Below are 24,120 nucleotides of genomic sequence, written 5' to 3' on the forward strand. Positions count from 1 at the left end.
CAGCAGTTCACTGGATGCCAGTAAAAGCCACTCAACAATGCTGAAATGTGCATTTTCCCAACCCAGACATACAAATGTTACCAGGCATCATATACTTTGATTGTAAGTTCACAAAGAACACTTTGTTGTTGTTGTGAAACAAATTAAACTGCAGTTCAATTTGAAATTAATCACTTCTGTACAATTTAATTATCTCCCTTCACTGCACTTAAAATCTGATTACCACAATGATATCCAATCAGGGATGCTGGGAGCCCTGGGGGGCATTTCTGCAGTTGCCCTGGGGCTCATGGAAAGAATGTAGAGAAGCTCAACTAATTTGAAGAGAAATTATAATTTGATTAAAAATATGTTGACATATTTGTGTTTGGAAGGAAACTAACCATCCAAATAAGACCATCGAAGTCAATACAATGCTGATTGTTAGTGAATTAATTTCAAGCTATACCAACTGGTTAGCAAATGAGCAGAGCGGTCAATAGTTAGCTAAAAATAATATGAATTGGCAATACCAACTGCACACTGCTGATATGACTAGACAGAAGGCCAACAAAGAACTGGCAGGGAGCAAGCTACTGGTTGTGGCTACAGAGGAGGAGCAGTTTCTGGGGGTTTTAACCCCCCCCCACCCCCCACACCACCACCACCACCACCAGGAGATGTACTGGGAAGGGGGCAAAACATCAGTGACTCTGACTCATCAGCCGACAACCTTGCAGCTGACCCAGTAAGCACTGGTGAAGGTGCGTCAGGCAGAAAGAACACGACCTGTGCAACACATTGATAAATGGTTGGAATAGTCACCTAGAGGTACCGTAATTTATAAAAGGTTGAAATAGTTACCTAAAAGTAGGGCTGGGCAGTATGGACCAAATCAAATATCACCGTGTGACATTATTGTAACAATGAGATCTTTGATAAATAAACATCAGTAATGTGGATATAAGGAAGGACGAAGTGGGTAAAGTCAAATAACAGAACCACAGGAAAAGTGTGGTAAATCTGAAATGGCATCACTTTCATGTAAAATAGTCTTTAAAACCAGGAAAAGACAACACTTATGCCAAATCAAGATGTATCTTAAAATTGAAGACGATATCTTGTCTCAGATCATGAAATTGTTTTGATATTGATATATTGCCCAGCCCTACCGAAAAGTCATTGACAAATCATTTAAATAGTTAGGAATTGGATTGGAAAAAGCTAAAGTTAACGGATATGTGGCTAAAACCTATCTATAACTATTTGAAAATTAAACTAAAAGTAACTGGAAAACACTAAGGATAACTGTTTAAAATACAGTAGTTAGCTAGGGGTAACATAAATAATAGCTGCAGCCACTTCAGGTTGTAGTAGTGGAATTCATTATGGCAGGTGGTGTCAAAAAGAAGAAAAAAAGCTGGAAGCCACTGATGTAAAATATTGTTTTTGTGTGTGCAGTTATTAAAACCATACTGTAGCTTCATTAAATACCTGTAAGGATACTCTGAGGAAAATAAAGGCCCAAACTTGATTTAGTTTTGTAATCATGCTTTTGAGGATGGTGGCAAAAAGACAGTGAGAGCGGGGGAAACACATGCTAACACCACAGGGAAGAATGTTCATGAGTGTGAGCCCAGAAAGCAGGGCTAACCACACTAATACAGTCAGACGAGATCATTTAGAGGGGCAGAGAGATGGGAACACATTCGTCCATTAGGACGTGATGTAAATGCATGAGTTTGCTACAACACTGAGGGGTAAAACGACACTGGATTTGAACTTTAAATGCCAAACCGTGTCATTTTTTAGGACGAATATCTTGCTGACGCTGCTGTGCCGGAATTTCAAAGGGAAACATGATTTGTATACGTGTCAAAAAATGCACAGCAAGGGGAGACAAACCTGTCGAAAAGCCCTCTTATGGATGGGCTTGTCTGGCGTAATCTGTTGTCCAACGGATAGAAAAATTAGCACAAACGATATTTCTACTATCAGCTCCTTTAGCAGGACATCATACAGGGAAAAAAAGAGAGCGAGGAATCTAGAAAAGGGTGATGAAAAAAGCTCATCTCCTGCTCCAACTTGGGACAAGCGCATAACCCCAATAAATATGTAATACAGGCTGTAACACTATTTAAGCACAACATGTGACAGCTAATGAGGAGTCTCGAGAATTGACGGGTCTTGTCCTCAACTTCATATTCAGTCTTCTCACAGCTTAAGAGCCCTGTTGGTCTTTTAATCTTTGATGCTCCGTTTGTGCTGCTCACCGTGACTACTTAGCAGTGTCAGGCTGACCGAGAGGTTCTGTTCTGCCTTGTCGAAATGTTCTCTTGTGAGAGCACAAAGCTGCAAAAACAAAAACTTGAGTTTTTCTTGTCATAAAATAAACTCGACAATAATGACCAGAGGCAGACAACTCAACCACATTTTAGTCTGATGATATATCCATGCTGGTGACCTCTGTGATATCACCAGTACACAGGATGGACTGTGTCTTTCCATCAGTCCATGTGGTCTTGCTGCATCGCCGTTGCGGGTTAATGACATCTCAACGCTTCGCTGCTTCCTCTCCATGCGTGTGTGGGATGGAATGGCTTTTCACCACGAGTGATGAGAGCATTAAAGGAGCGTCCACCTCCGGTAATCGCCACTGTATCTCGATGAAGTACCACCTACGTGTTAACCCCACCCCTAACCCACAAGTACAGCTCATCCAATCCCGGGTAAGAAACGCTGACACCATCTTAACGGAGCAGGGTCCGTGCACTGACAGCTTGAGACATGCACCACAGTCATTATAAGTAAATGGATGGATGGGCTTCTTTTTTCTTCTTGCAAACCGTGGTGGCTATTGGCGGTTGAAAAGGGGTGGAGGGGAAGGCGGGGGTGGAGAAATGAGAGAGCAGAACCATCAGTCCTAGAGATTCCCAGGGGAAACATTGCAGCCGCTTACCGCGATCGAACCCAGAGCTAATGCCTTGACACTAAGTGATTAGCTACATACTCCTGCATGGTGACTGTAATCAAAACTAAACGCGGTTAATCCTCTAATCAATATGAAGAGAACACGCCACCCCACACTGCCAAAAAAATGTGTCCGCATTGTTATGCTACGCAGGTAGAATCAGAAAGAATTGCTGCTCCGGGTTGCTCTTCAAGCTTCTTGTACTAAAGACACACACCAAAATAAGGAGATATGTCCTTTTGACATTTTGATTGAACAGCGTGGTGCTCATCTACAACCAGGCCTTCAGGCTTCAGACAGGCTCTAATAGGATGTGTGCTTAACAAAACAAAAATCTACGCGCACACACACACACACACACACACACACACACACACACACACACACACACACACCACACGTGGAGAAAAAAAAAACTCTACAGCAGGTGACCCCAATTTTCAAAAGCAAACACCTTGAATTGCTACTTAAGGCAGCCAGTAAATGGCATGCGATAACCTGTTTTTGTGAACGGAAGGAGGTCAATTTGCCGGCAACTTATGAAACCTGGTGAATGTGTGGCTGAATGCGACAAGCTGAGATGCAAAAGAGATTTTTGCATCTTGAAGACAGAGCTGGAATCAAACACATAATTGTGTGTTTCATGTAACAAGCAGAGGAAACTACCCATACAGGATTGTTGCGTTTCCTTATTTGGACCTGAGCTGGCATTCAACAAGCAGAACCTTTAGGCCACCGTGTCACAGAGGAAGAAAGCAGTTGGGTCAATTCTGCCTTCAAGGCTGCCAGGATACAATCCTTCATTTAATATCTCTCTAAAGGTGTGTAACCTTTTCGCTTTATTTTTCTGATTTCATTCCAACTTGTATTGCCCTCAGCTGTCCATATTCTCTGTATTTGATGTATTGGATGTGTAGCAACTAAATTAACAACATGTACTACTCATATGTTTCAGTAATAACCACCTCTTTGTGATTTTGTCTTTCCACAAATGAAGGGAGTTAAAGGCCACTGAATCATTTTTGTACATCAAATCAATTTAATCACAGGGTCTGAGGGATACAGCTATCAAACCTGTACAGGCTAATATAATCAGGTTGTGACAGCTGAGAGGTGAATGCTGGAGCTACGATGCCCTTTACTGCTGGCGTCCGGTCAGCAGGACTATCTCCCTCCGCCATTTCTCTGCCAATTAAGCCTTGAGTCGTGGATTTGACTCGAGGCTCCAAGCACGGCAGAGGCGCTATAACGGCTGATTAATCTCTGACCAGGCAACGGTGGGCCACCGTCACTGTGCTTGGCGGGTGCCACCTCTTAACGGGCGGGTGCTACAATCTCAACAGACCCAGCGGGGACAGGGGAGGAAGAGAAACAGTTGTAATTAAAAATAAATCTGTGGGAAATTAAACTCTGATTGATAAGGTCAACAAAAGGGGCCGTGATGAATACATCAGCATAATGAAAAGTAAATGTAGCAGAGACAGTCGGCCATTACTGCGACCAACAGGCAATTACAGCTACACTGCAAGCTGGGAGCTCATGCCAGCTCGATGAGGCTCAGAGATGTCCATCAACGGCTCACTACAAATTATCTTGAAACATCCCTGCTCTGCAAACGTCAAGGGATGTGTCTAAGCTCACTTTTTTCCCCTCCCCTCAACCTCTCCATCATCGCAGTGATCCGTGTCTTCTTTGAACCATGGAGATCTTTGCAAACTTTAATCTTCTTTGCACTCGGTGTGCTGGCTTTGTGCTTCACAGAGCAGGCTGACAGGAACCATCTGCAGAGAGAGGACTTCATCACACATAAAGGCTTCTAAGTAGATTCCTCGTCGAGATACATTGACTCCTCAAGTTCTCAACATTGATTTTGACGTGAGATCAGATTGACTAAAGGGTAACATGTGTAGTCTGCAAGCTAATATAACTGACATTATACAGTGCATGTGCATTTTTATTTTGATTGCCTATGAAATATTACAGCTGACATGAAGATAACTCTTATCTATACAGCTTCAGGGATAGTTAGGAGCTATGGCAGTGATTCAGTATTGCACTAAAGGTCAAAATCAAAGCAGCAGGAGCTGAGCTATCCAGTATGGAATAAACTCCACAAATAATATATTCTATAGCTTCCAATACAACTCTGTAGCTTCTATTGTTGCAGCCTGCCTGCATGTTAAATACTCATATGTTTTAAACCTCACACAGTTTATAATGCAGGCTGTCTGTGAATAAAATTCAAAGTCCAATCCTACTACACACCCTGACAGGACTTACTGTATTGTGAGCCAATACAAAAGTACACAACTAACTAACACTAACTAATACATCTGCTTATTTCACCCCAAAAAATCTTGAATCAGACAAACATTTTTATTTTAGCTTGCTTTCCATCACGACAATGCTAAAACCAACGACACTGGGATCCCCACATCTAAGCACTTTGATGGAAGTAAGAAACAAAGCCAACTCTGTATCTGGCTCAAACAGGTGATTTAACATTCATTTGAAAGATTCTGATTCAGCATTACAAAGAAAATGCCCGCAACTTCTTTCCGTTCCCCAAAAATATGCCTCAAAATTTGATGTTAGCTCTCTGCTCAAGTTTCAGGTTAACGGTAAGGTCACAAATGTACCAGTGGTAAAAAAAAACATATAACACAGGTGCAGATGTTGATTAAGCGACATAACTGGTAATAATAATCTATGGTCGATTATTTATCTTCAATAACTGGATGAAGTAATAATGAGGAAGAAAAAAGATCTGGGAGCAGATGGGAAGTTAATCTCATCCCATTTTCCTAGCGCATCATTATTTGAGATGTTAAACGCGACACGGAACTCAAACCGGCGATCAAACCACAGCAGCTGCCACAGTTTACCAAATAAACACGAGAGCGTCTTTTTGTGCTCGGAGAAGAAGCAAGTTCATTAGTCAGTCAGAGCATACAGCAAAGGAAAATGTGTTCCTGCCAAAACACCTGGGTCACATTGAGGCTGTCCTTCCACGGCCGCTCTCAGACGGTGACACCCTGACCTGTGCTGTGCTCGGCACCGGGCTCCTTCTGGTGTCCCCTCGTCTCAGAAAAAGTCTGGAGGACACACAATGGAAAATAAACTCCCCACTTTCCAACCATATTAAAAAAAAAAAGAAAAGAAAAGAAAACACACCTTGTGTCCTCTGGGTTGTAATTGAAAATCATGACTTGGCCTGAAAATAATTCACCTGTTGCCCCTGTTTTGGCCTTTTGTGTCTGTTATGTTTGGATTTAGTTTCTTGAGATTATGAGCTGTTTGTAGCCCTGGGCTACGTGAGATAAAGCAAGATCACACTACGCTTTTTCTTTTCTTTTTTTTTTATTTGTTGAGAGGGGAATAACCTAACAATTCAGAGGCTCCTCTGCTTCGCCCTGGGTGTATTTGTGTTTCTAAACGTGTAGGTGTGTAAAATGTAGTATATACACCCATGCATGTTTGTGCGTATGCTGTTCCTGTGGCCCCCGGCAGGTTGAGCATTCTGGCGATGATCCTAGCACCTGCTACCTAGTGTGTGAGAGTGAGTGTGTGTGTGTGTGTGTGTGTGTGTGTGTGTGTGTGTGGTGCCCTGCTCGGCAGGGCAGGAGGAGAGGTTCAGTGACCGTCTGGAAAGCAGAGCAGTGTTGCAGCAGGACCCCACAGCCTCAGAGCTTTACAAATCCAAAGCAGCGAGAACACACACTGGCCTGTGAAATCACCCAGCGAGCGCTCTAACAACAACCAATCAAGCTCAAAAACAAGCAGCAAAATTCATATAGGCGCACTTATGGTTCTGCACCACACACACACAGACAAAAACACTGAGAGGAGCCAAGTGCTGCTGCACATCAAAGTCCTGCTTCATTTGCACCTCAGTGAGCAATGGCATTTTTGTTTTGACATTTCTCTCCCGTCTACCCCTCAACATGGTCCCTGCAGCAAAATGATAGAGCCCCGACAAAGGTGAGGCTTTTGTCATGAGCTTGTTTTCCATCCACCTTGGCTTAAGAGCAACACCCCCCACTCTGGAGTCAGAATATAAAAGAAAGAAGATGCAGAGAAAAAAAAGAGTGTTAAAAAAAAAAAGAAAAGGCAAGTTTGTCTCTGCGCTGTAAGTCGCTGTGCTGCTCTACTTTCAGATGGGGACTTATTAACCTGCAGAGATAGGGAAAAAGGCTCGCTGCACAGTCACTCTGCTGCTGCGCTACCCCGCTCCACCCCCGTCCCCACCCTCACTGCCCCTGGGGAGGAGCGAGGAAAACAAAGAGAGAGATGTAGGAGTGTTATGCATTAAGGTGCAAAGATAGAAAACTAAAAGCACCACATCCAAATGACCAGGAGTGGATGTATAGGAGCTGAATATGCACTTTTGGTGCCATTACCCCCAGCTATCATGACCCCTCTTTATCAAATGGCTTCACAGACACAAATGTTCTCTCTGTGCATCATTTGAGAGCCATTACCCCGGTCCATTATTGTTTGAGCAATTTGAGATATGGCATTTACAGCTTCCTGCATTTCGCTCGCATACACATGCACTCGCAGCATGTAAGGAGAGACACCTGCACAGCAAAGTATAGTCACGAGGCAAGAGTTACAGGAAACCAAAATGATGGTAATGTACCAAATATCAAATACCTCCAGGAGGATGGTGGAAAAGCTATTTGAGAATACATTACACTGTAAAGAGTGTGATGGTACATATAAATAATATTTTGAACTTCTCGATGCAACATGTATTAACTCCCTTCAGGCCCAAGCTGTTTGATGATACTGACAGTAAGCCAACTAATGTCCTTAGAAATCTTTGCAGGTTTAGATACTAATAAAAAAAACAAAAAAAACAATTTCATTCCTTCTACTGTTCCTGTTTACAGATTTCTGGGTGAAGGTGGTGGTGGTATGTCAGACACCAATTAGTAGTGACAGACATATTCTCCTTTCAGTTTACCGTGTCATGTGAAAACAAACTTTGCAGCAACCTGTATATCTGCTGTGTGTCACTTTCAGTCACAGTTGTTGCCATTTTTGTTTGAAATAGATTTTGTCTCCGGAGGGTGACATCTCCGTTCTCAGTCCTGCCCACCACAGCAGTAGTAGGCAGAACTCAACCTTTACTGTCCTGTTTGCACTTCATTTAAAATCAAAAGCCCTCTGCCATTTAAGTAGACAGAAAGCTTTAATTTCTTAACAAGGCTTTTATTATGAAAACAATTTACAGGGACATGTTATGACTGAAATCAGACAATAACACTTTAGATGAGTAATCAAAAACAACTCCATGATTATATTGTTGACTTGATTAAGTTAAAGCGATCAAGAAATTCAGGCTATATTATTGACTACTGGATTTAAACTTGCCTCCATAGTGGTTACACAACCTTGAAAACGAGACACAATTTAACAGCGTGCACATCCAAGTGTGCGCTCATGCATGACTTACACGTGAACTTTTGTTACTTCTACATTCGGGCGGCTGCCAGATGGTTGTGCTGAAAATTAGGTCAGGATCTAGTTTATGTTTGGACCGTGTATGAAATACTGCGGGGCTTTCGATTTGAAAAGAGAACTTTGAAACAGTTAGCATTCGTTGTACAACCAATCAGCTACAGACAGTTTTGCTAGCTAACACTTACTGTAGTGTGTGTGTGTGTGTGTGGGTGGGTGGGGGGGGGGGGGGGGGCTGTGGAGGACAGCGTCTCTGAAAAAGGAGGTTATTGCAGCTGAAGACTGTGGCCAACAGGACGAGTCTGAAGGTGGGTCCCCTGAAGGTCTGACAGCAGCACAGAGGCTCGAGCTCTTAACATTTACAGAAGATTTACATTGAATATCCACAGTGTGTTTTTTATTCTGTGTTTTCACATGAAAGCTTGAAACCAGTTACACTCAAGAGACATTTGGAAACAAAACACACCTGTCACACCAATATAAGGAGAGAGAATAAAGACTGTGGTGAGGGAGTAATGTAAATAATAAAGCTGTTTCTTTATACATTAAGCCGAGGTGCCCTTTTATCAACAAATGCTTTGTTGTTAGTTGTTGTTCTGTTTGTGGGCAAAGCGAGGGTCTTCCTGTGGGAACCACGTGTACATTTTTGAAAATGTAGGTGTTTGTGTGTGTGTGTGTGTGTGTGTGTGTGTGTGTGTGTGTGTGTGTGTGTGTGTGTGTGTGTGTGTGTGTGTGTGTGTGTGTGTTTGCATTTGTATACAAATAGGAGCTGCAAACAGCTTTATTTTCCAGTTGAGCAAAATTGACCATTAGCCATTAATGCTTTACTTTAATGTGCTGATGGTTGCTTTTTCATAATATTGTGCAAAAAATCTAAAGCACTGAAAATGAATTGAGAATGCTTTTATTTATTATCATTATACAAGCTGCACCAAACACAAAAATGCATAAATTATAGCAATAAATGGTGCGACGTCGGCTTCTCAGTTGCTTCTATCACTTCGAGTAAATAATCCCAGACTTTCTCCTTGATATTAAGATGCAGGACTGTTGCTGCTGATTTGTATGTTCATTATAACTACTGCTTGTGTTTTCATGTTGCAATCTAAATTAAAAATAAAAAACAACAGCAATTAAGAGACCCAATAGCAGGCTAATTTAAGATATAATGTGCACTTTTCAATAAAATACAACATGTCTCTTCAGATCCATCTGTGACCTGTGGTGGTTTCTTTTCAGTTACTATGATTTTAAAAACAGTGCAGTAACATACACCTCGAAAACCCTCACTCTTTTTACTCTTCCACTGTTTTTGGCTTCTGGAGTAGAGGCGTGTAAAACTAAGCAGCAGCATCACATGAATATACTGAACATTTTCTGCTCAGTCGAATGTAGAAAACTTTTCGTAATATTTTAGGATTTTTTTTTTTTTTTTCCCTCTCAAACTTTGCACTTTTGTTATGCACATATTCCACATTAAAACAGATGGGTGGAAATGTATGAATGTATGTGAACTAAAGATGAAGACAATCCTCCATCTCTACTTCGCTCTTGCAGCTCAGTAAGAGACTCTGCAGATGGCCTAAAGTGTGAGCTGTGCTTGCATTGGTGAACGAGGAGTCAGTGTAAGAGGCAGAGTTTTTTTTGTTTTTTTTCTATCCCTGCAAAATTTTGTTCTGGCCGGTTAATGTGGCACCTCAGGCCAGCTGTGAAACAGGGAGTTGAAAACACATTGAGCCAATAAAGTGTCCCCGGTGTAATCCTTTTAGAATGGCTGAGCTTTTCAAGTGAAGGCCACCGTCTTATGGAACATGAGGTGCACTATGCACAGTAATCTGGTTAAAGAAATGTGTGGCTGTGTGAGTGTGTGTGTGAGTGTGAGTGTGTGTGTGTGTGTGTGTGTGTGTGTGTGTGTGTGTGATTACAGGAAGCAGTGCCGTGCAGAGAAACAGTTAACACCTCCGGCAGCATGACCTTGGGAACAATTTGTCCTTATGTCTGCTCCTATATAGATTTATTTCATTTATCATCTGCTCTCTCTACTTGCATTTGCACTTTCAGTGTCATCACTCAAATACGTCCAGTCTGGTCAGTCGCTCTTTTCATCTTAGCTGCCTATATACCATGGACATGCTATTTTTCCTCTCACACACACACACACACGCACACGCACACGCACGCACACACACACACACACACACACACACACACACACACACACACACACACACACACACAGACTTAGTTCTTCACAGCACTTAGTCCCTGGTGCTCCTAAGAGTGTGTTCATGATTCCTCCTGGCAGTGCATCCCTTTTTGCCTCTCTCTATCTTTCTCATATCACTCTAAAAATCGAAGGCAAGTGGGCAAGGAGATGTGATGAGAGGAAGAGAGTATCCCTACTGGGACTTTCTTTGGACCTCTGCTAAACACACACACACACACACACACACACACACACACACACACACACACACACACACACACACACACACACACACACACACAATCTATTTCTTCTCACCTCATCCAGGAGGAATCAGATGAGAGAATAGAAATAAAGGACATAAAGAGGACCATGAGGATAAAGCAGGAAATAAGCTTCAGTGAAAAAAGTTTGGGCCACAATTTGTAATCATGTTAAATTTGGAAAACGAGGATATAAACAATGCGAGAGAGCACCTCTGGGAGAGACTGTTCAACTATGAACCTGTTGAGTGATGTCACCAAGGACACGAAGATATTCTATGTGTCCCTGGAAGATAATTAGATGAGTCTAATATCTTTTTTTGTCGTGCTCGCTGGTTTTCCATCCATAAAGAAATACGGTGTAGTAGATGAATAAGGCTTACCTGAAATAACACCAATAAACCTGAACAAATCAGCTCAGTGTGAAGGACATTTAAAATTATTATTATTTTTTTTTTTTTTTTTTTTTTACTAATCTACAGGATGTAAAATGAAAATATAACTATTTTATAAAGGTGAGTTTTTATTCCTACAGAAGGACAGAATGATGTATTTTATTTAATTATGGAATTTCTATATATTTAATGAATGTGATTAAATCACCAAACTGACCTACACAAGGTTCTAGCTTCCTCTTGCTGATGCATCAGCTTACAGAGTTGTGTGGCCTCAGCTTATGATTGGCAAAAACAACTGTACACTGCTGAAGCCCTGTTGGTTCATAGTACAGTAATAACCTGCCTCTCATCAAAGAAAATGGACAGACATGTCTCTGGGGTTCATTTTCTGATTCATTTCTCCAGCCAAAGCATCACTGAGCAGTCCATGGTTACTTTTCCCTACATTATACAGCACCAAATCCTAAAAACCAAAACCCTGTGTTTAACCTGTCCAGCACTTTTATTTTTTTTCTATGGTTGAACCTGGAGGGCTGCAGTGCATCAAGCCCTGATGGTGAACTGTGAGAACGGAGACGCTTGGAAGGCAGCGACGTACACGAAAGAAAAAATTGCATCAAACACACTTTAACCTCCACCATATCTGGAAAAATACACATAAAATGAACACTGTCTTACGCACACACATGTCGACGAGCACGCATGAACACAGACCCAGGGGCCAATCAGGCTGTTGGATACGCTCCGGACATGTCTGACATACTGACAGCTACTTTCCTATCTGAAAGAGATGAAGGAGGAGAGTTATCTCCTCCCAGAAGATTGATCAGGGGGATACACATAGTGGAACGTGTGTGTGTGTGTGTGTGTGTGTGTGTGTGTGTGTGTGTGTGTGTGTGTGTGTGTGTGTGTGTGTGTGTGTGTGTGCGCGCGCGCGCAACATCACAGCAACACTTCAGTATTTCAGAGAGTTGATTGCAGTTCTGGCCAAAAAACAAACAAAACACCAGCGCAGGCATTCAGCACACAAACACCCACAATCTCCATTCACGCATCGCACGGCTCACTTATGGCCACTGGAAATTCTGACAAACAATTACATTCCTCCCACTGATCAGCGCTGCTCACTTCATGATCCACATCTGCTCCCTGGGTCCGACCTCCTGGATTTGGCACTGGCACAAGTGCTAAAGCAATCAGTTATATTTTATTTTTTTTTTATTTTTTTTTTGGGGGGGGGGGGGGGGGGGGGGGGTGTTTTGTGCGTCAAAATATTCTCTCAACCTCTTTTTAACCCAGCTAGGATCAAGTGGCTCTTTGTATTTCCATTATACTGAAAAGAATGGGAGTGAGGGAGTGAAAAAAAAAAGGCTGTTTATTGAAGATGATTTGCTGAAAAAAGTTGTTCTTTGTTGTTTTGTGCAGGAAATGTATTCAGCTGGAAAACACATAGTGGTTCAAAGGATTAAGCCCGGCCTCTGTTTGTGGTGTATTGTACTGTGTGCACTCTGAAAAGGCACCTGCCTTGTAATACAACACAAAACAAGCTTCCACTATTTAGTAGCACAGCGGCAAAAGCATGTTAGCCAAGTGTAGGTGCATTATCCCTCTAACCACCCGTTTCTGCTTTGAGATCAGTGTTTTACCTTTTTTACTATTCGAGCTGGTAAATGAAAAGCCAAACTGCTGGTATCCAGACATGGAACAGCAGTGATTGGTGAGTAATGGGACAGTTGCTAGCATGTGAGGGGAGTGATTTGAGCTGGTATGGTAACTGTGTTGGTAGCCTTGACTTGAAACAGAGATTCAGTTGGTGGAGCAACAATCCTCCTCACAGCTGAAACACTGAAACACACACACACACACACACACACACACACACACACACACACACACACACACACACACACACACACTGAGGAAGAATCCACATGCATACATTAGACTGCACAAACTCTATTTAAAGCTGCCACCAATTGTCAGCCCCTTTAGCCATTAAGATGAAAGAAGTGATGAGAAATGCAGCAATGAACTGCAGACAACCTTGGTGGATTCACTCATCAGCTGTGTGATGCCGTCTCCACGGGGAAAAGTGGTTGTCTGGGAGCTACGAGGCCACATGTGAAAACCCACTCAGACATAAATACCATAAATACACAAACATATAAAGAAAAATATTCACAAAAGGCAAAAGGACATTGCATATTCCGTCACTCTCTGTCACACAAACAAAACGCAGCATGAAAGGACATTAATAATTCCGATGTTATCATTTTAAAAGGACACACTTCAGTCAGTCAACCAAACTGATAGAGGACTTTAAAGGTTTTTACAGGCCACTGACAAAACGTGACACAGTGTATGCACAGAAGAGAATAGAATAGAAAAATTGTTGTAAAAGTGCAAATACAAAAGAACGGCAAAGCAAACGGCAAAACATATCTGAAATTAATTCTGGAAACATCTAAGCAGTTTAATATGTGTAGAATATAGAGCACAAAATTTGTATTGAAGTATTTTTATTTTTTTAAATGTTGACATTAAATTCTGCATTATTTTTTTTTATCAAAATGTAGAATTATGGAGATTATACAGAACATAAAGTATAATTCTGTATGTATGTATTTTTTTTACAGTTGGAAGTATAGTTTTGTTCATTACTGTATTTCTAATGATTGTAATAATTACTAAAATATTGGACCATGGCAACATTGCTAAAACAATGTTTGATGGAGGAAGAGACAGCAAATCAGATTACAACCTGTAACCTATAATCCAACCTGATGAAACACGTGGGATCACAAAATGAAAGATCAAATAAATAGATAAATACATTTTGGCAATCCCAATTATTAAACTACTTTTGAGGAGATAAAATTAGAAGTTGGTGAAATGTAAATCTATGGGATAAACCATAATTGGACAGAATAACAAAGTGCAAATGTTAAGTACAATAAACAGTAAAAACCTGAACAACAAAGACAGTCTCCAAACTTTAACAGCAGTTTGTTTAAACTTTATATGATGCTCTTATTTTTACACTGCTTGACTTCTTTTTACTTGAGCTGCGTTCTTAAAATGGGTACAATTTTACAAGTAGGAAGGATGGCAACAACTGCAAAAAAACATAAACTATCATAAAAACAAATAAAGACACTTGGGAAGCTGCACTCTCATGATGATTCACAGTGTCTGGTGTGAGAGAAGCAGTGCTGTGGATATGGAGGGCTCAGCGGATCGAAGCACGCAGGCTTAGATGCTACTTACATTGCTCTCTCTGAATAGTCCCACATACAGTATGGCATGTGGCTCTGTCCCACATGATCAGTTGGACAGCTCAGAAGCAAATAATGCGTGACCCGCTGCTACAGACGGCTGGGTGTGAGGCAGACAGACAGACAGACGGAAAGGCAGACCCAAACACAAACAGTGAGGCTGTCAACCTTTGGAGGGTTGACAGATTCCATCAGCGCGGCTTGTACAATATAATTTTTGTTCTTTATGATGTAAACCAATTCTGACTCGGTACACATACGGGTTATTTGCCAACGGGCTTCTCCGTGGCATCCTTGACTACTGTCCATCTAACATGTTTTTTGGAGACTGTCCTCCTCCAAAAAAATAAAACAGTTAAGTGACCTCTATGGTCGTATAAATAAATAAAATCTGGTGTCCCGTAGGAGTAATGCAGTTCAGATAACGTCTACAGTTCTTAACGTTGTATTTACTGTTGCTATAACGATGACGGTTGCATAACTTTAAGGAAGTAGCCTACATCAAGGTTCAAGTGATCATTTAACCCAAACCGTTACACCCGTCCCAAACCCAGGCCAAGGAACAGATTAAGTAGAAAGTTTATCTGCGCTAACGATAAATGTCATTGTTAGCATGTCCATCTAACTAGTTTACTTTTGCGTTAGTTTAAAGCCCAAAGGGCATTTAATGATCTAACCACGTTAAAACTAAGTTCAGTAGACGGTTAATAAGTATGTAAGTAAGTCGGTAAGTATGAAGGTTGAAGTCTGTAACCTTCAAGCACCCTTTTACAAGATTGGAGAACATTACTTTACAGTTGACAAGAGATTCATGTATCGCGTCAGCGTACTACAGACCTACATTTGTCTGAAATCAAGGACCCGCTGTTCCTTAAATGACTAAAGCTTTTGAACAGTGACTCAGACACCAAATTAAGAAGCTTCAACGGTTCCAACTAAAATGAGGGAGCAGGGCGACGCGAACAATCAACTGATTGAACCTGTGATGATCTAGGCAGGTGAGTCTGACAACTTTTGAATGGGTTTCTTCTTGATAAACAGTGACAGGGTGAACACTCACTGTATAAATAGCCTGATTTGTTGACCCGGTGTTGCTGTCTTTTTTCCCCCCTTTCTCTTTTCTTTGTTTCTTTCTTTCTTTCTGTCTGATTTAGATTCATTCTGCAGTATTCACGACGCCCAGGTTATACAAACATAATTGCCTGCTCTGCAATCCTATTACAGTCCGAGTTCCAATCTAAATGGCGTTGATTTGAATGGCTTTGCTTTGGGTTACACCCATCTCAACCTGGTTCCAATTATTTCACCGAGGAGATGACAGGTCAACAAAGGCAATTACATCCCGATGGCTTGAGGGAGCTATTTTCAACTCAGAAATAAGAAGTAATTTAATTTGAATAGCCATGATTATTTAAATGTTCTTTACTGCGAGTTTGAAAAGCTTAAATGTTTTATAATTTGACAACCCCTATTCATTTGCTTCCAATAAAATACCGAAACTATTCAGTGCCGCACTCAATGGGACAAAATAGAAAAAGAGAGAAGAGGAATGGTAAATAACTTAGGGTATGCTCCTTAGAGAGGACACACACTAAACACGAGATGACTCCACCACACACATTTAAGGAAATATTTGAATCTCAAACTATACATGAAGATTGATTACACTAACGCATTCCTTCTTGTGGCACAGCAGAGACAGCTCGGCATGTTCTTCATCATTCACAATCAATGGGAAGTGTCAGAGCTGCGAGTCCTGATCGAGCAGTGTGGAAATGTGCTATATAGCTTCCAGACTCAGTGTGGAAATGTGCTATATAGCTTCCAGACTGAGTTGACGGAGTGCTGGGAACATATGTATTACAAGAGCTACTGTCTGGTAATCAACTGTAGAATGCGTCTGTTGTTAAGTGTGTGATAAATTGAACCGAGCACCACAAGGGAAAAGGAACCTGTTGTGCTATAATCAGCCCAAATGATATTTGGTTATGAAAAATTGCTTTAATCTAGAGCCAGAGTCTGCATAATGGAGCACAACCATGCGTAGCACGAGGCTTCGGTTTGGTGAGGCTACCACCTGACTGTGGCCATTTGCTATCAGAAATAATTAAAGAGCGGGTTTCACAGTTTGTCTTAAAATAATGGTCAAGTGCTCATATGAAAGCTGAAACTCGCTTTGATGGCTGCAATCATACCTCCTGCTCATAATGGATTTTTAGATTGGTCTTCCTTAATGCAATTCTAATGTAAGTGATGGGGGACAAAGTCCAACAGTCCCCCCTTGAAATATTTGTTCAAGAATTGACCTGAAACTAATATGAAGCATCAGCAGTCTGAGATAGACAGTCCCAGTTTTTTCAAAATGTTTCTTTTTTGAATTTATTAATGGTAATTCCCTTTTATGTATTACACCGCATATTTGTATTATCTCCACATGTCTGCCCAAAGCAGGGACTGGACATTATGTCCTCATCAGATTTGGGGAGTGATCTTTTAATGATCAGTGAGAACAGGAAGAATGAATACACCAAACAAATCCAGTTTTAATGGACAAATGGACACCCGACTAGTATTTGAGAGACTTGAAAATGTAGCACGTCTGGGCTACCGTGGGGGTTCCTCGGAGACACAAACGACCCGCTGAGCCACAAAGTTTGTTTTACGGTTGCTTTTATTTCTTAACACCCACACTTGCTGCTCTCGATTCCGGCGCTCTCCTGCCCTGCCGCCGAGCGTCCGTCCAGTCGCTGCCTTCCTCTCCTCCTCACCAGGTCCTGCTCACTTATCAAGGAGAGAAAACAATCCCCTGATTCAGTTCAGCTGTGCCAATTATCCTTCTCCCGGCACCGTTCCCTGAACCACTCCATCACTCTCTCCCCCCTGCAGTTGAGCTAACCACACCCCGCCACCATAGAAAAAAAATTGAATTTCTCCTTTACTCTTCTTTAGACAGCCAGATTCTCCACTTTACACACAGAAAGGCTCTCAGCCAGCATCATTTCGACACATGGAGAACTGCGTGCATCATTGCATGACAGTCTTATTGTCCTGCCGTGACTTAACCGTGAACTTCAACACAAACCTCTGGACGACCCCCCTAACAATATTTCCAGTCACCCCTATATAACAGGATAGAGCATGGTAACCCACACTGATAACCTTCATGGAAATAAGAGAAAGTCCTTGCCCCTTGCCGTGGAATCGATCACATGTTCCAATGAAGTGACATAACCCATTCTATCGGCAGCTCTGTGACCATTTGTACAGCCGGTGCCATAACACAGTTCACATACTGTATCACTGGCCCATGTCTGGCCCCCTGTGCTTGACACATCTGCTCCCAGAGTGCAGAGCAGTGTCCATCAGTATTCCCGGTGAGGTCTGGTTCCTATGAATATTTGAGTTGTTCGCAGAATCGCCACCAAGCATAGCGTAAAGATGCTGGCTCCAGTTCAAAGGCCTCTTAGCATCAAAAGGAATTCAGGGCTGGAAATTTCAGGGGGAGACAGCGGTGATACAAGGAGGTGAGGCGGCAGGTTGCAGAGGGGGTACGGCGCAGGAAGAGCCCAGTTAAGCTTAGTAATAGGCCGATAAGATAAAATGTAAATTATTACAGTCTCTCCCTGTTTTGTCTCTCACCACAGCTCTTTGCAGGAGTAAATAACACAGGAGGATGCATTGCATTGGCAGATGATAAAGATTTACCAGAAGTCAGCACAGTCATTTCTGAGCTTGCATTCAGTGTCTGGTACTAATCAATCATCTTCAAGCTGGAGTGCTGATCCACAGACAGTTCAGGTCAATCAGGTTAATGTGAATACGATGATCAAAAGCAGTCAGTTGGTAATTCCAGCTCAGCACTCCTCAACTGTAAAACTGGATAAATATCAACTAAAGTGCTCGTGGTGAGCAGCTAGCTGCACATTGTATGGTGGCGCATATCGCATATCAGAATACCCGAATGTAAACACACACACACACACACGCACACACACACACACACACACACACACACACACACACACACACACACACACACACACACACACACACACACACAGGACTTGATTGGAGAAAGGTCAATCTTCCTTCTGTCTCGTCTGCTGTTCATACTGCCACACTCAGGCTATGTGAGCCATCTATCTTTCCCTCACACGCACACACACACGCCCAGAGATTGTGCAGAGATTTTAAGGCTTAGAGAGGAATAAATCTATCCAAATATTGAATCAAACAGTTTCCAAGTGTTGAAGCAGGAAGGTGAGAGAGAACATGAGGCGGGACTGGTGGCCGATGCATTGGTTAATGTAAGGTTTTCTGTATATACTGTGTGTGTGTGTGTGTGTGTGTGTGTGTGTGTGTGTGTGTGTGTGTGTGTGTGTGTGTGTGTGTGTGTGTAGGAGGTTCCAGGTGTGTAAAAGATACAAACCTAAAGCTTCACCGACCCTCCCTCTATTTCATCTTACCTGCTCATGCTTTTGTGGGCATCTTCGTCCTCTTTTGTTTTTTTTGTTTCTGTTCATTGTAGCCAACTATTCTCTGTGACGAGACAATAATAATAACAAAAAGGAAACTCTGTCCTTCATTCTGGTTACTGGCAAAATAAATATATTACAGCTATGCATGATCAGACTGCAGTGAGGGAGAAAGAATGGATGAGTGAAGGGAGAAAGAAAGAACTGAAAGAGAGAGAGACACACTCATCCATTTTTCATGGCCGCTCGCTGCAGCTGAACCTGCTAGACTGGAGAGAAAGAGAGTGAGAGAGGTGAATAGGAGAAAAGGAGGAGGCTTTTTTTTTTCTGTTTATTTTTTCTCTATACAAGCTAATCTTCTCTCTTTTTTTTTGGTGTTCCCACATGTTTGCTAAATTTCCCTGGGAAGGCCAGATGGAAGATTTTTCAACTGATGCCTGCTGCAGCTCCTTCTTCAAGGTTCTTCTGTTTGCTGTAAATTGATCAAGTCAACTGTCTGCTGAATTTTGATCTGTGTTTTAGACCACTTGTAATTCCACAGAGCTCTAAAAGAAGGAGCTCGGCCACTCAAGTTGATCCAATTGCCAAGAGCTGCAGTATGTAACATGTGAGCACCGTGTGGCGTGCAAATGCTGTCCACAATGTCAACATATATGCATTTTACATATACATAATTCAGTCTGTTGAGTGTGCAGTGTCAACCTGCTGTCAGTCACGATGGCCCGGTGGCAGGTTTTGGAGGTCACGTTAGCAGAAAGTCGGTCATCAGCTGCATATTGCGGCAATGAAAGCAGAAAAATGCAAGCTGTAATCTAATCAAATTCTCAAAAGGGCTGTTCATTAATTGTTCAAACTAATCTGATTACAGTGGAGGCCACAAAACCTGCAAAATGATTCCATCTGATAAGAATCTTATGCATTAGTCATGCACCAGTACTTTTTTTTCTTTTTTTTTTTTTTATCATTTACAATATCTTGCTATCATCCTTTCATTGTGGTGTGTGTGTATGGAAGTGTGTGTGTCACTGGAAATCCGGATAACCTTTCAGATGATAATCTTTTCCCCCATGACTCCCATTCCCCGTGCTAAATTATGCTAATGCAGCATTTGAGCCAGCAGAAGTCAATGAGAAAGAGACTGAGCTCTGTTTTGTTTTTTTAATCAGTGTGTTTGGTCCATGACGCAAAATGCAGTGAAATGAACTGGGGGTGGATACTATGTTTAGTATGTTTTCATGGCCAGTGGCGTGTAGTGTTGATGCTTGTGTAGTATATTTGGGGGAACATATGAAGCGTGGGGGTGTGAACTGGCACCGGTCATCGGATGATGTACTGTATCTCATTGACTTTGGTGAACCTCTGACTTTTCCTCTCGCGCCACAATGAGGTTGACATTTGTTCAACAACGAATAGATGGATTGTCATTTCCTCTGGATGTATTGAGATAACAGCACCATCATTGGGTCATGTTATAATTATTGTGTGCTGAAAGCTTTCTGATTGGACACTGCTGGTGATTTACACATTACTAAATGCTTTTCACTCGTGAAGACATGTCAAATATGTGACTCGTGCAACATAATTCACTAAAAGTTGTACACTATGCACCCAACTGAACCATGCTGTTTGAAAAAGTGTCGTAAATTGGCGTTCAGATTCCGTTATGTTTTCACAGTGAAGCCACGAATTCCACATCTGGGAGGGATTAGTGTGTTGGTACGCTTGCATAAATCATCTGCCTCACCTAATAACCCTATTTACATGACTGTACAGAAAGATGCATCTTTGGTATTACTCTATTCTGGTCTTACTCATTTTATCCATGTATATTAAAATGCATTATGGTGCAACGTTTCCACAGTCATAGAAAAACTGCTTAATTCATCTTAAAGAAAAACACCAAAGTATTTCTGTAATCATTATATATAAGCATGATTTGGAGAGGTTTCTACAAACCAACTTAAAGTAAACAACAGGAATACACTTGCTTCTATATTTAACCAATGGTTGTTTACACATAATCATAATCTCAACATTTCCTAACAATGAAAAGATCATTTCTTAAACAAATCTTAACAGTAAGAAGATAAACCTAGCAAAGAGAGCATTGTTTCAAATGTGGGACCTGGGCCTCTGGCTTTTTAACACATAGACACATGCTGACTGTCCCAGATTGATTTACATCACTATGATCCTAAAATATTCTGACACAGGCTTTTTGTCAAATGATCCCAAACAGATGAACAAAATGATTAGTAATAGATGATAAGCAGATGAATAATGATAAAACATAAGCTTATCACTAAGTTTACTCTCACAGTCTATGAGACATGTTGGCATGCAGTTAGTGCAGGTCTTGTAACTTTGGATGAGCACAGAGTGCTGCTGGGATTTTATGGACAGGTGTTAAATAATGTAAAACTAGGAGAAAAATGGAAAATGTCTTCTTTCTCCTCTTGCCAAACCTCAGCCCAGTATTCAGTTTTTTTTTTTTAAGCCTTCCACCAACTTTGGTGAATAATATCTGGATGTTGTTAGCTTTCTGGATTCTCAGCTTCTTCAGCTACTTTATAATTTAGCGTATATTTTTTTGCCCCGGACAAAAACAATAAGGTCGGACAATTAAAAGCTGAGCCATTGTACTGCTAGTACAGCATTTCAGTGTATGGAGTTAATTCAGAGTATGAACCACACTGTTCATGCTTTCACTTCACAGGGAATCAATATCAATGATAAACATAATTTATGGAGCTTTAATATTCAAAGTGTAATAAAAAATATATATACCAACACAACTATCTTATTTAAATGCAACAACATTGGGACACCCGTCCCACTTGTGTGAAATGCCAGGTGTGCAAGACACAGAAATACCAAATGAACCATGCAGGTGAGTTTCAAGGTCACCAAAATGACAAAATGCTTTAGATCTGCAGACTTTACACATCACTGCAGTCCAGACATATAAACAAGGAACAGAGACTACAGTTTGCTTAATGCACATTAACATGTGACTTTATCTGCTGTTTGTAGTGTTCTGCAGAGCAGCAGTATTACAGTGTGCCCATGCATAACCATGTAGTCGTTCTATCTGTGTGCATATGCACACCCTTCAATGTGGATGAGAGAGTAGTTTAATTATCGTCTGATTACGCCTCAACATCTTCCCCTCATCCCTCTCCTCCTCCTCTGCTTTCCCCTCTTCCAGCACTTTCCATTTTACAAGGCCTCTTGTTCCTTATTAATGAGATGCATTAAAATGGATAGATTACTCCACCACCACTTCCCCCAACCTATATTTCTTCCCCTGCATATCAACACTTTGCAAAGAGTTCATTCATCGCCTGTTACCGACCATGTAGCCATATTGTCCTCCACTTCATATTCTGCAGGCATCGCCCGCTGCAATATCCACACTGCCAACTCCCCAAGGAGCCAGAATACCAGTTAATCACTAGTTACAGGAAACAATTTGTGTGGAGGCTGGATGAATGCTACACTTCGTGGTTTAAAGTTTAAGTAGCGTAATTAGGACTGAAGTTATTGAGGCGGCTCTACAAGACAAATTCAGACGCAGGAACCCGAAGTGAAGTGAGAAACTTTAAAGTTTAGAGGCACTTTGTGTAAAATCAGTACAACGATGCAGAACAATTACCCATTTGGTGTAACTGAAGCGTTCCACCCTGACTGGGCTGCAACAACCTTGAAAGTTTCAAGCAGTGGAGAGCAGTTCATGAGCAGTTTTCCAGCAAATGTGATTCAGTTTATTTACCCTTTGGTCAGATCTCTTTGCACTTTAATAGCTGCAATCTTAATCTCCCAGCTAATCCTCAAACATTGAAAAAGGTTTCAGTGACATCACATGGAGGGAAGCTTCTTGTTTCCTGAGGTAACTTCCATTTTTTTGGATCTCATTCTCATTGTAATTATCATTTAGCTGCCTTCACCCAGCAAGCCACCTTGTCAAACATCACTTTATTTACTTTAGATGAGATGAAGCAAGACAGTTGGGGATGATCGGCGTCCAGGATGATTAGCTGCAGTGTCATCATACTTTCAAATGAGCTGAGACATAATTAACATGTAGGGGGGACTTAACAAAATGTGCACTATTTGGATTTCAACTGTGAGGTAGAAAAGTTTGTCATGTTCCGGAGCCACAAGGATTTCTGAAAGTCAAACATAAACACGAGCGTGCCCATTTTTGAAGATGGCGTCGGAGATATGTTATGCTGCACAAAAAGACAGACTGCACCCGATGTTGTGATTGTGAGAAAAAGTTTCATCTTATCTCAGATATATTTCATAGAATAAAAAAAAACAACAACCGCCTCATCTGTTTTTCTCTCTTTCTTTTTTTTCTGTTGATAAGTCATTTCTTCCTTTCTTCCCTCCTCATCTTTAATATCTCTCTCTTTCTCAGTCGCGGTTCCACACTGTCAGCCAATTCCTGCCTATCTGTGGCCCAAAAGTGGCTGTGCTTGGCTGATTCTACTGATAAGAGACTGAATGCCTGCTGTCCACAAAGGGGGAGGGATGGGGTGTGTGTGTGTGTGTGTGTGGGGGGGGGGGGGGGCAGTGGGATGAGATGGGGAAACTGAGAGAGGATAAGAATAACAATTACAGTTTGTTTTTTGTTAAAATCCAGCTGGTTTTGTCTTTTGAGAGTTAACTAACAAGACAATGACAGATTTCTAGATTCCTACTAACTGTATATACATTAAAATATGTCCCGGTACTATTTAAAACAGCCCCTGTGGTACTCGACTGGTCGGAAAGGAGAACTACTCCATAAAACGAGTTCATTTTTTTCCCCACCCGTCATGGACTGCTGATACTGTATCAGTGGAGGATGATGAATCATTTGCATTTACATCAAATGGTGATGAGGGGGAATAGTGGAGGCAGTGTGGGAAAGAATGAGGGAGGGTTAAGGTCAAGTTGTACTTCATAGAGGAGACACTAATCTCCTCTGGGGGAAAGAAAGGGAGCTACCCTGGAAAGAACAGAGATGGAGGAGGGGTTAGGACGGAGGATGACAGCACGCACACACCTACAACTCTTTCTGTGGCACATGGATGCTTATT

At 41.6% G+C, this 24,120-nt stretch overlaps 1 protein-coding gene across 1 annotated transcript in view; it reads right to left on the minus strand.

Annotated features, from left to right (window-relative positions):
• LOC138197027 (calsyntenin-2-like) overlaps positions 1 to 24,120 on the minus strand; it is a 271,940-nt gene that overhangs the window by 172,196 nt on the left and 75,624 nt on the right. The window lies entirely within an intron of this gene.

This window comes from Embiotoca jacksoni, unplaced genomic scaffold (genome assembly GCF_022577435.1).
Source record: "Embiotoca jacksoni isolate LCO1_2020_lvr unplaced genomic scaffold, fEmbJac1.0.p SCAF_14, whole genome shotgun sequence".
NCBI classification, from domain to species: Eukaryota; Metazoa; Chordata; class Actinopteri; family Embiotocidae; genus Embiotoca; species Embiotoca jacksoni.